Source organism: Moschus berezovskii, chromosome 6 (genome assembly GCF_049115385.1).
Source record: "Moschus berezovskii isolate FMDL1 chromosome 6, NW_MosBer_1.0, whole genome shotgun sequence".
In the NCBI taxonomy this organism is placed as follows: Eukaryota; Metazoa; Chordata; class Mammalia; order Artiodactyla; family Moschidae; genus Moschus; species Moschus berezovskii.
Window position 1 is genome coordinate 37,165,857 of NC_142465.1, and position 12,373 is coordinate 37,178,229.

A 12,373-nucleotide genomic window follows, 5' to 3' on the forward strand; every position below is an offset into this window, starting at 1 on the left:
ACTATGCAAATAAATATAGACAAAAAACAGAGTAGACAAGTTAAAATGGAATACTATAAGATAGTCAAATAGCTCAAGAGAAAGCAAAAAGGGGAAACAAAGAAACAAAAAAGAGGAAATAAACAGAAAATAAATATTAATATGGTATACCTAAACCCAAACATATCAATATTTACATTAAATATAAAGGCTCTAAATTATAGAGGTTGGCAAAGTTTTTCTGTAAACGGCCAGATAATAAATATTTTCGCTTTTGTGGCCAGGGTGTCACAACTGTTCAACTTGCCCATTGTAGCACAAAAGCAGTCATAAACAAAGCATAAATAAGTGTTTGGGCTGTGTTCCAAGTAGACCTTATTGATTAAACACCAAAAACAGGCAGTGAGCTGCATTTGGCCCATGGATGGGCTATAGGTTGGTGGTTCCTGTCCCAAACAAATTAATTAAAAGACAGCTTGTCAGAATAGATATATAACCATGGCCAAACTGTATGCTGTCTGTAAGAAACTCACTTCAAATGTAATGGCATAAGTAGACAAAAAGTAAAAGGGTGGAAAAATTATACCATTAATCAAAATGGAGCTGAGGTGGTTCTATTAATATCAAAGAAATCTCATAGCAAAAAATTTACCACCCATAAATAGGGACACTACATAATGATAAAAGGATCCATTCACCAAAAAGACATAATGATCTTCGATGTCAATGAACCTTACAATGGAGCTTCAAAATACATGAAGCAAAAACTTGTAGAATTGAAAGCATAAATACAAAAATGCATAACTGTAGTCAGAAATGTAAACACTTTTTAATAAACAATGTAATTATTATAGTAAAATTACCAAGGATATAGAAGAACTGAACATTATCAACTAATTGCATCTAACTGATGTTAATAGAAACATTACCTGACAGAAATATTAACAACAGCAAATTGAATATAGCAACACATAAAAAGAATAATCTACCACGGCCAAGAATTCCAACAGTTAGAACCGGACAAAAAAACAATGGACTGGTTCAAAATTGGGAAAGGAGTACATCAAGACTGTATATATAGTCACCCTGCTTATTTAACTTATATACAGAGTACATCATGTGAAATGCTGGGCTGGATGAAGCACAAGCTGAAATCAAGATTACCAGGAGAAATATCAATAACCTCAGATGTGCAGATGACGCCACCCTTATGGCATAAACTGAAGATAAATTAAAGAGCTTCTTGATGAAGGTGAAAGAGGAAAGTGAAAAAGTTGGCTTAAAATTCAACATTCAAAAAACTAAGATCATGGCATCTGGTCCCATCACTTCATGGCAAACAGATAGGGGAAAAAATGGAAGCAGTGACAGACTTTATTTTCTTGGGCTCCAAAATCACTGCTGACAATGCCTGCAACCGTGAAATTCAAAGATGCCTGCTCCTTGGAAGAAAAGCTATGACAAATCTAGACTGTGTATTATAAAGCAGAGACATCACTTTGCCAACAAAGGTCCATCTAGTAAAAGCTATGTTTTTTCCGGTAGTCATATAAGGATGTGAGAGTTGGACCGTAAAGAAGGCTGAGCGCCAAAGAAATGATGCTTTTGAACTGTGGTGTTGGAGAAGACTCTTGAGAGTCCCTAGGACAGAGATCAAATCAGTCTATCTTAAAGGTAAACGTGAAGTCGCTCAGTCGTATCCGACTCTTTGCGACCCCATGGACTGTAGTCCGCCAGGCTCCTCTGTCCATGGGGATCCTCCAGGCAAGAATATTGGAGTGGGTTGCCATTTCCTTCTCCAGGGGTCTTCCCGACCCAGGGATTGAACTTGGGTCTCCTGCAGTTGTAGGCAGACTCTTTATCCTCCGCGCCACTGAATATTCATGAGACCTATTGACGCTGAAGCCAGTTTCAATATTTTGGCCACCTGATGCGTAGAGCTGACTCATTGGAAAAAACCCCAATTCTGGGAAAGATTGAGGGCAGGAGGAGAAGGGGGTGACAAGGATGATATGCTTGGATGGCATCATTGACTCAATGGACATGAATCTGAGCAAACTCTGGGAGATAGTGAAGGACATGCAAGCCTGGTATGCTGCAGTCCATGGGGTCACAAAGAGTCTGACATGACTGAGTTACAGAACAACACCAACAAGGAGAGTTTATCACAGAAATGCAAAGCTGATTCAATATTAAAAATCAATCAATGCGATCTACTATATTAACTTCCTTTTCAAGTACATTTTGAACATTCACCAAGCTAGATTATATTCTGAGTGACAAAAGAAACCTTAAGAAATTTTTTAAAATGGAAATAAAAAGTGTGTTCTCTGACAATAATATGATAAAGTTAGAAATAAATAGTAGAATAATAAAAGGAAAATCTCCGAATACTTGGAAATTAAATGATATGCATCTAAATGAGCCACAGGTCAAAAGGAAGTCTTCAGGAAGATTAGCGAAGATTTAAAACTGAACAAAAATAAAATGCAACATAACAGAAACTGTGGGATGAAGATAAAGCAGTTTGTGTGTGCCAGTCACTCAGATGTGCCTGACTCTTTGCAACCCTATGGACTGTAGGCCCCCAATCCTCTAACCATGGGATTTTCCAGGCAAGAATACTGGAGTGGGTTGCCATTTCCTTCTCCAGGGTATCTTCCCAACCTTGGAACAGAACCTGGGTCTCCTTCATTGCAGGCAGATTCTTTATCAGCTGAGCCATCAGGGAAACCCTACTTAGAGGGAAATTATAGTATTAAATGCTTATATTGAAAAGAAGATCTTATATCAATAATCTAAGCTTCCTCCTTAAGAAGCTAAAAAAAAGCAAAATGAACGCAAAGCAACTTAAAGGGAGAAAATAATGAAGATAAAGGCAGAAATCAATAAAATTTAAACCAGGAAAACAATAGAGAAAATCAATGAAACAAAGAGCTGACTCTTTGGAAAGATTTATAAAATTAATAAATGTCTATTAATATTAACCCTCCCCAAAAGAAAGAGAGAAAACATTATTTACCAATTAGAGGAATAAAAGAAGATTATCACAATTGTCACCAGATATCTTATAACTATTAAAGAAATTGAATTCATAGTTTTAAAACTTCTGCAAGAAGTCTCCAGGCCTAGATAATTTCACTGGAGAATTTTACCAAACAGTTAATAAAACCATTCTATGTAATCTTTTCTAACAAGTAAAAAGGAGCAAAGCATTTCTCGAATCATTTTATGAGGCCAGCATTACATTGACACCAAAATCAGACAAAGACAGTCCAACAACAACTAAATGCCTACAGACCAGTGTCACTCATAAATAAATCCTCAACAATATTAGCAAATTAAATCTAGCAAAATGTAAAAAGAAGAATACACCATGACCAAGTCAGCTTTGTCTCAGGAATGCAAAGCTGGTTCAATGTTCAAAATCTATGAACGTAATTCACCATATCAGTAGTCTAAAGATGAGAACTCTTATGGTCATATCAATTGACATAGAGAAATCATTTTATGAAGTTCAACATTAAGGAAACTTCTTCAGTGTGATAAAGGGCATCTGTAAAAACACATAACTAACATCTTACCTAATGGGGAAATGCTGAATGCTTTTCTAAGATCAGTAATAAGACAAGCATAATTTTAGGCATGTATATTAGATGGCTGAAACTCTAAAGCAAAGCAAGGAGTCTATTATTCAAGCCAGGATAATGGTTACCTCTTGGAAAGGAGGTAGAGAAGTGGTTGCAATTCGAAGGGGCACAGAGGGATCTTCCGAATGTTGGCAATCTGTTGTCTATTTTTTGACCTAATGGTATTTTCATCAGTGTTTACATCACAGTTTGTTAAGTTGTGTATTTATCTTTTGCACTATCCTGAATTTATATTTTTCAATGACGTGTTATAGAAAAAAATTAATATTTTAAAAAATTTAAAATTTACTTTCTTTAGAAAGATAATTTAGTACGATACTCCTTGTAAATTTATATTTTTATTTTGCTTTGCTTTTTAAAGCCAGAACACATACTGCTTGACTAATCATTGAAATCCTTAAGATTAACTGGATACTGCGACAGCTGCCCTCTTGGGTTGAAGTGTTGTTCTTTCATGGAATCCATGCCTGAATCTGCCCTGTGCAGATTTTAGGTGCCGCATTCGACCAGTCCGGGTGGTATTTCGTCTTTTAGCTTTAGCACTCGTTATATTTTCTCTCTCGTTTGGCAGGATAGCCACATTTGCCACAGATTGACTTCTGAAGGTGGTGGGCTTTAGAGCCACAGCAGCAGCACAGCGTGTGTGTCTTATTCTGATGCTTTCCCAATAATGAGGTTCCCTTTGTCATCTTGCTCTGCCCAACTTTCTATATTTTTAATATTAACGCTAACAATTTATAAATACTTAAAGTAAAAAATTGCCCTCTGGAGATTTTATTGTAATCAAACCAAAGTCATAGTTTTAACTACTCAGCATGGAATTTGCTTAACTCCTGAGGTTTGGTTTTCTCACCAGCACAGTGCGCGGTGGGCTAGAAAGTCTCTTCTGGTTGTGGGTGGGGCCCCAGTGCAGGAAGAACACAGGAGATCAGCCAGCAAGCTCCTTAATCTGTTCTCAGCTTCAATCCAAACCCTTTCTGATTGAAAAAGTGTCAAAAAATTGGCCTTAATTACCTGAAAGCTTTTTATGTAAGTTCCTTAAAAGATTATTTATAGTAAAGCCATTTAATATCATTAAGATAATTCCATGTGCATGTAAAAATAAAAAACTTAAATTCCAGTGATGGCTCAAAATGTCTGTCCTAGTTTTTTAGGTTTCCACTTGCTTAAAATAGTATTTAAAATAAAAATTTTAACCAAAGGGCCAACAGGAATTTGGAAAAACAAGCATGGATAGAAAATTAAGAATGTGTAAAAGTCCTGTAACTAAATCCTAATTTGTATCAGTATTATTGCAAAAACATAAAGTTATGTAAGCAGCCTTTAGCAAAAGTGCAGATAATAACCTCAACCTTTTTTTTCTAGAATTGGAAAAAATGACTTAAAGCTTGAATTTCTATTATGAATGCTCATGTATTTTAAATATTAAAAAGGTCTTACTTTGGGAGAGATATGGGAGTTTTCTAAAATATATAGAATAGTAGCCTATCTTTGTGTTTTATTATACATGATAAAGTTTTAAATTTGTATGTAGTAAAATGTAGAATTCCCTACTCTGTGATTCCTTTTAATCTTGGCCTAGAAAGTAGATCCTCTTTCATTTCTCATTCATTTAATTAATCTCTTTCATTTATTTAGTAAATATTGAACATTTAATATGAGAGTGTTCTAGGTATACATCAGAAAACAAAATAGAGAATATTTCCTGCCCTCTTGGACCTTACTTGTAGAGGAAGTAGACAAAAAAACATAATTATTAAGTATATTGTATGACATGTTAGAAGGAAATAAGTGCCATGAGGGGAAAAAAAGGTAGAACAGAGCTATGGAGATCAATAGTGAGAGGAGGTGAGGGACTGATTACAAACAAGGGAGGATCAGAGTGGAACTCATTTAAAAAGGTGATATTTGAACAAGATACTTAAAGGAAGTGAATGAATAAGGAATGCAGATATTTGGGGGAAGAATTTTCCAGGTGAAGGGAATAACATGCACAAAGTTCCTGAGGTCAGAGGTTGCCTGGATTGTTGAAGGAACAGCATGGAGTTCACCATGGCTGGAGCAGAGGGACAAGGTGGGCAATTAAGAGGGGTAAGGGGACTCCTGTGAGATACCGTAAGGAATCTGATAGTCACTGTGAATAAAATGGAGCCATTAAGAGGCTCATAATCTAACTTGGGTTTTGACAGGGTCACTCCAGCTGTTCTGAAAATGACTGTAGGGAGACAAGAATAGAAGCAGAGTGACCTGTTAAAAGACTATTACAATAATCCTGGCAAGATGTGAGGGTGACCCGGATCATAGTGTAACAGTGAACGTAGTAACAAGTGGTCAAGTTTTGGATATATGGTGAAAGTAGCATTCCAGTGGAAGAATGGATTTTTTATCAGCTGAGATGAAGAAGACTACGGGTGGAGAAGAGATGGATAAAATTAGTTCAGTTTTTGATATCTTAAATTAGATGCCCATTTGATACTGCAACTAAGTCCCTTTTGTACATACAATCCTTCAAGTTGAGAACTTTCAAAAATGTGAACATGCATTCCATCAGTGCCAGGCATGAATCAAATTGCAGCTTGCCCTCCGTGAGCTTCCTGGTGGCCAGCTGGTAAAGAATCTGCCTGCAATGTGGGAGACCTGGGTTTGACCCCTGGGTTGGGAAGATCCCCTGGAGAAGGGTACGGCTACCCACTCTAGTATTTTGGCCTGGAGAATTCCATGGACTGAGTCAGATAGGACTCAGCGATTTTCACTATTCACTCTGTCTCCTGCTGCTGCTGATCCTTCAGCTCTACCATCTCCCACCTCCTCTCCCTCCTCTAGTCAGTAACTCTTCTTGCCTGTTCACTTGACACCAACCCATATATGTCAGCTGTTGTACTGTACTACTGTACTTTTTAAAGTCCTGTACTATAAGGTTATAAAGTCCTCTACACAATAAACTGTGGAAAATTCTGAAAGAGATGGGAATACCAGACCACCTGACCTGTCTCTTGAGAAACCTGTATGCAGGTCAGGAAGCAACAGTCAGAACTGTACATGAAACAACAGACTGGTTCCAAATAGGAAAAGGAGTACGTCAAGGCTGTATATTGTCACCCTGCTTATTTAACTTCTATGCAGAGTACATCATGAGAAACACTGGGCTGGAAGAAGCACAGGCTGAAATCAAGATTGCCGGGAGAAATATCAATAACCTCAGATATGCAGATGACACCACCCTTATGGCAGAAAGTGAAGAGGAACTAAAGAGCCTCTTAATGAAAGTGAAAGAGAAGAGTGAAAAAGTTGGCTTAAAGCTCAACAGTCAGAAAACTAAGATCATGGCATCCGGTCCCATCACTTCATGGCAAATAGATGGGTCAACAGTGGAAACAGTGTCAGACTTTATTTTTCTGGGCTCCAAAATCACTGCAGATGGTGACTGCAGCCATGAAACTAAAAGACGCTTACTCCTTGGAAGGAAAGTTATGACCAACCTAGATAGCATATTAAAAAGCAGAGACATTACTTTGCCAACAAAGGTCTGTCAAGGCTGTGGTTTTTCCAGTGTCATGGATGGATGTGAGAGTTGGACTATAAAGAAAGCTGAGTGCCGAAGAATTGATGGTTTTGAACTGTGGTGTTGGAGAAGACTCTTGAGAGTCCCTTGGACTGCAAGGAGATCCAACCAGTCCATTCTAAAGAGATCAGTCCTGGGTGTTCACTGGTAGGGCTGATGTTGAAGCTGAAACTCCAATACTTTGGCCACCTGATGTGAAGAGCTGACTCATTTGAAAAGACCCTGATGCTGGGAAAGATTGAGGGCAGGAGGAGAAGGGGACGACAGAGGATGAGATGGTCGGATGGTATCACCGACATAATGGACATGGGTTTGGGTGGACTCCAGGGGTTGGTGATGGACAGGGAGGCCTGGCGTGCTGCAGTTCATGGGGTTGCAAAGAGTCGGACACAACTGAGCGACTGAACTGAACTATAAGGTTAAAAATATTTTATTTTTTGTGCTTTTTAATGTATTATTTGTGTAAAAGTATTAATTAACCTATTAAAGCAAAGTACTATGTGTTAGTTGGGTAGCTCTGCTACCTTTGTTTGACTTACAATTAAACTGGACTCACAAACACACTTTAGGAACTGAACTCATTTGTATGTAGGGGACTTACTATAGATGACAATGTTGAGTACTATACTGGACTGAATAGCATCCCCTCAAAATCATGTCCACTCAGACCTTCAGAATATGGCCTTATTTGGAAATAGGATCTTTGCAAATGTAATTATTTAAATTACATTAGTCACACCGGATTAAGATCGGTTCTAATCGTGTGACAGGTGATCTTATATGAAGGCGAGGTGAACACACAGAGACACAGAAGGGACAGTATAATGTGAGGACAGAGGCAGAGACTGGAGCGACGTGTCTATAAATTATTAATAAGATATGCCTGAGATGCCTGCAAGTACCAGATGCTTTGAGAGAGACACAGAGCAGCTTCTCTCTCAGTGCCTCCAGCAGCCAACCCTGCTGATTCCTTGATTGCAGATTTCTGGCCTTCTGAACTGTGAGAGAATAAATTTGAGTTTTATTCCACCCAGTTTGTGGTAATTTGTTAAGGTAATACTAAGTGAGCAAGTGAAAACATGAGTAAAGTTTAGGGAAAAGATCTGAACTGAAGATAAAACTTTGTGTATTGAAATCATACAGATAATATTTAGAGCCTTGAAATTCAATTTCAAGTAAATGATATAATTAGGTTGGGGAAGAGCCATGGGGCCCTCAACATTCATAGTTTGAGACGATGAAGAGGAACCAGGTAAAGAAAGTGACTAATGAAGTAGAAGGAAAAGCAAGAGTGTGGTATCCTCAGGTTGCTGCTGCTGCTGCTAAGTCACTTCAGTTGTGTCCGACTCTGTGTGACCCCATAGACAGAAGCCCACCAGGCTCCCCCGTCCCTGGGATTCTCCAGGCAAGAACACTGGAGTGGGTTGCCATTTCCTTCTCCAATGTGTGAAAGTGAAAAGTGAAGTCGCTCAGTCGTGTCCGACCCTTAGCGACCCCATGGACTGCAGCCTACCAGGCTCCTCCACCCATGGGATTTTCTAGGCAATAGTACTGGAGTGGCTTGCCATTGCCTTCTCCGATCCTCAGGTTAAATAGAGTCTATTTAGGGACTTCCCTGGTGGTCCATTGGTTAAGAATCTGAGTTGCAATGCAGAGGACATGGGTTCAATTCCTGGTTGGGGAACTAAGATCCCATATGCCTTGGGGCATCTAAGCCAGTGTGCCACAACTATTGAGCTTGTGACCCACTAGAGAGTCTGTGCACTGCAACGACGTGCTGCAAATAAGACCGGGTGCAGCCAAATAAATCCACAAAAGAGTCTATTTAAATGGAGCACCATTAGCTAAAACAAGCAAAACGAAAAATTGGAAATTAGCATTGAATTGATTAATACAGTGGTCATTTGGCAAATTTCATAGAGAGTTTTGTTGGAGTGTTGGCAGATAAAACCTGATTTGGAATGGATTTAGGGGAGAATGTGGGGAAAAAACTGTAAACAACGATTGTAAACAAGACAAGTAGCAAAACAAAGTAATTTTGTTTTAAAAAAGAGCAGTCAGGGAATCGGTTAAGATTCTGCCCTTCCACTGCAGCGGGTGTGGGATCTGACATGCCTCCCAGTGCAGCCAAAAACAAACAAACAAAACAAGAAAACAACAAAAAAGGAGTCAAAATAGAATTTATGGGAAAATGTCAATAAGTGGGGTCATAAGAGGGCCATTTTAAAACTGGAAAAATAACAGCATGTTTATATGAAGAAGATAGTGATGCAGAAGAGAGATGAAAACCCATCCATGTGAGATGCAGGAAATGAGTGATGTCCTTGGATGGGGGAGAAGGGATGAGTTCTGGGACAAAACGGTCCAAAACGGTAACAAAGAACCACAGCTGGCTTCTGAGCACTTGAAATGTGGCAAGTCCTAGTTGAGATGTGCTGTAAAGCACAAAATACATACCAGATTTTACAGACTTAGTATGAGCAAATGAATACAAAATGTCTTGTTAAAAATTTTAATGTTGATTACACATTCAAATGATATTTGGGATATACTGAGTTAAATGAAAGGTGCTATTAAAATTATTTTAAATATTCATTTTACCTTTTTATATTGGTACTAGAAAATTTTAAATTCTACATGTGACTCACATTACATTTCTTTAAAAAATTTTTTTTTTTATTTTTCATTTTTTGGTTGCATTATGTACATGTAGGATCCTGACCAAGGATCTAACCTGTGCCCCCTGCTTTGGACATGGAGTCTTAAACCACTGGACCACCAGGAAAGTCCCTCAGATTACATTTCTATTGGATGAGATACCTTATGGCCCAAGTGAAGGAATTGCTCCCCGAGAGAAGCAGGACAATTTGTCTCAAATAAAAAGAGGGAAAGCAGAGTATAGGGGGAAAGCTGTTTGCTGGTGAGTAGAAGGGGTAGTGGGAAACTGAAATAGCTTCAGTTTTCCCAGTGAATGAAGAAACAAGAGTGTCCATAAATTGAGTTCTATTAATTTGTATTGAAGTCATTTTGGTATAGAATATAAGGCAAGAATCTAAATATGTTTTTTTCCCTCAATAATGACCATTTGTTCCACATCACTTATTGAGTAAGGTTTCTTCCCCATTGATGTGTGATGCCCTGCTTTTCATAATATAAATGCAGTTTGTTTGTGAGATGTCTGTTTCATCAATCTGAATTGGCTCATACGCATCCCACATTGATTTAATTATTGTACCTGTTGAAGGGATTCAGAACATGACACTTCAAATATGCCACTTTGGTGTATTGATTATTTTGAGTTGAAGGCACTTGAGAAAGAGATACATAAGGGGTTCTGCGCTCTCCTATTTTTTACCTCAAAGCAGGTCACAAAATTTCCCAAGAGAAAGGTGTCCTCACTGTACCAGGAAGAGATCATTCATAGACTGGAAAGCCAACACCGAAGTGGATCCGTATAAACCTACTGAAATAACCCTGATATTCCACTAATTTCCCCCATGTATTTCCTAGTCACTTTCTCACAGCTTATTGTCCCCTAGCCCAAACCTCTTTGTCACTTCCCCACAAATTTCTTGTTTCTTTGTTTTAAAGTATACAAGTCCTCAGTTCTATTTCTTTTTCTTCATGAGACTCCTAGGTACATGCAAAAACAGTGAATACAATTTGTGTGCTTTTTCCTGTCTGTGCCAGTTTAATTCTCAGGTGCAGGCACAGATCCTGAAAGGGTAGGTGAAAGTTCTTCCTCCCCTATCCTCGATAATTTGCTCTGTATGTTAGGATTGTCTCTCTCCCCTTCTTTTTCACCGAAGTATATTCTTCAATATACTTGCTTGTTGTATAATTCGAAATGAAATTTTAAGATGTATTTCCAAGTTCCAAAAATTGCAAAGTAGAGATTTTGCCTCAGTTCAGTTCAGTCGCTCAGTCGGTTTTGTCAGTTTTGTCTTGGTGGAGAGTTCTGACAAAATGTGGTTCACCAGAGAAGGGGCGGAGAAGGCAATGGCAAGCCACTCAGTACTCTTGCCTAGAAAATCCCATGGATGGAGGAGCCTGGTAGGCTGCAGTCCGTGGGGTCGGACACGACTGAGCGACTTCACTTTCACTCATTGGAGAAGGAAATGGCAACCCACTCCAGTGTTCTTGCCTGGAGAATCCCAGGGATGGGGGAGCCTGGTGGGCTTCCATCTATGGGGTCACACAGAGTCGGACACGACTGAAGTGACTTAGCAGCAGCAGCAGCAGAGAAGGGAATGGCAAACCACTTCAGTATTCTTGCTTTGAGAACCCCATGAAGAGTATGAAAAGAGATTTTGCCTGGAATTACTCTAGTTTAGAAAAAATGACATCTCTGCAATATCCTGTTTTGCCGTTTAGCATCTTGTTATACCATTCATTTTTTTCAAATTCATTTTCTCTCCCTTCAGTTTTATAGTTTTCCTCATATAGGTGCTACACATTTCTTTGTATTTCTCGGGATTTTGATTTGGTGCTTGTTATGACTTTTACAAATGTATCCTTTTTTCCCCACTATTGTTTCTATTTGGTAAGTTCTGATGGACTGGAAAGGGTTGAACTTTTGTATCTGAAGCTTGTATTTGCTCTCTACCACTTGTCAGTTCAGTTCAGTTCAGATGACCTATTATATTCCATGAGGAAACTGAGATTAATTAAAGTATTATTTTAATAGTTTTTCAGTTGGTTTCCTGAGGTTTTCTCTATATGCAAATAAGTGATCAGCATAAAATAACCATGTTTCTATCTCTTCAATAATCACATCTTTTACTTCCTTCCTTCGTCTTCTTTCAGGGCAAACTGAACATCATTTAAACCTCTTTTAATCTCTGGGGCACATCATTATGGAGATAGCAATAATGATCAATTATTTTGGGCTATTCTACTCCGGGTTGAAACTGCTGCCACTACTGTTAATTTCTCAGGTATCACATCTGTTGCAGTCCCCAGCTACTCTACCTTGCTTATTCTGTAGCTTCTAACCTGATAAATAATAAACTGTTAAAACGATAGGCTTAATTTTAGATTATTTTCCCATCTGGGTGGGTAGAGAGTTTCACTGGAAAGTGGTGTCTCTGGCAGCTGTTTTATGTGCAGAGACACTTTCCTGCTCACTCTAAACACTTAAGTTATCAAAAGCATGCCCTCTGGACAAGGGAATGTTCTTGTA

The 12,373-nt window shown here is 38.5% G+C and overlaps 1 pseudogene; it reads right to left on the bottom strand.

The window, feature by feature from the left end:
* Window positions 1-4,032: 4,032 nt before the first annotated feature.
* Window positions 4,033-4,318, bottom strand: LOC148777595 (large ribosomal subunit protein eL37-like; annotated as a pseudogene).
* Window positions 4,319-12,373: the final 8,055 nt, after the last annotated feature.